Here is an 831-nt window from a genome sequence, read left to right as displayed (position 1 = left end):
TTTTTTAAACTAAAGCACTATCTGGAATTCATTATTGTGCCACATCCAAATGGCTGAACCCTGATAACTTCACAGTCTGGCTGTTCTTCACCCTAAGGAAGGCAAGGCACATGCAGGGCTACAGGGTGGCATGACCTACCCCCAAGCTCTGCACACCATGATGATAAGAGATGAAACCAGCAGTATCTGGATGAGGGATACCTAACAAAGTGATTATCTCCACCAACAAGCCACAAACCTGGTCTGAAACAAGTAGGTGCAGAAACAGTTTTTAACATCCATCACAATACAGGTGCTTCAGAGGCAGGAGAATGGTAGGGGAGCCTGTGGTTACTAAGCAAGGATTTGCATTTGCCCTGGTTTGCTTTAATTTTAGGTGTTTTCATGTTGGCTTTCATGGGAGGCAGTAGATAATTAGTGGCCCTTCCTTCCTTTGAAATTCTCATTGATTCTATAAAGGATCCAGAATGTCAAACAGCATTGTTTAGATTAAAAACAAACTGCCAGGAAACTTGCTTTTGTAATACAAGTGTGCTTTCTGCTGCTGCTTCTGATATTTGTCTTTAAAAAGCAGACAGCAAGCAATGGAGGAGGCTACTTCACCAAATCCTGTTCTTGTTTGTCATTTCTCAAAGAACATTATCACAGGACAGAAGCAGCCAAAGCATCATTGTTTTACCATGGTTTAGGATATTATTTTGGACAGATACCCAAATGTCATGAAGGCACAAACAAGCTCTGCTGTACATGATGTTGCATTTTCTATTATTTAAAAAGTTATCTCCCTGTTAATTGTCTCAGACCTCCGCTATTTCACTGTCATCTTCCCAG

This window comes from Meleagris gallopavo, chromosome 10, assembly GCF_000146605.3.
Source record: "Meleagris gallopavo isolate NT-WF06-2002-E0010 breed Aviagen turkey brand Nicholas breeding stock chromosome 10, Turkey_5.1, whole genome shotgun sequence".
In the NCBI taxonomy this organism is placed as follows: domain Eukaryota; kingdom Metazoa; phylum Chordata; class Aves; order Galliformes; family Phasianidae; genus Meleagris; species Meleagris gallopavo.
This window is presented reverse-complemented; position numbering follows the sequence as displayed.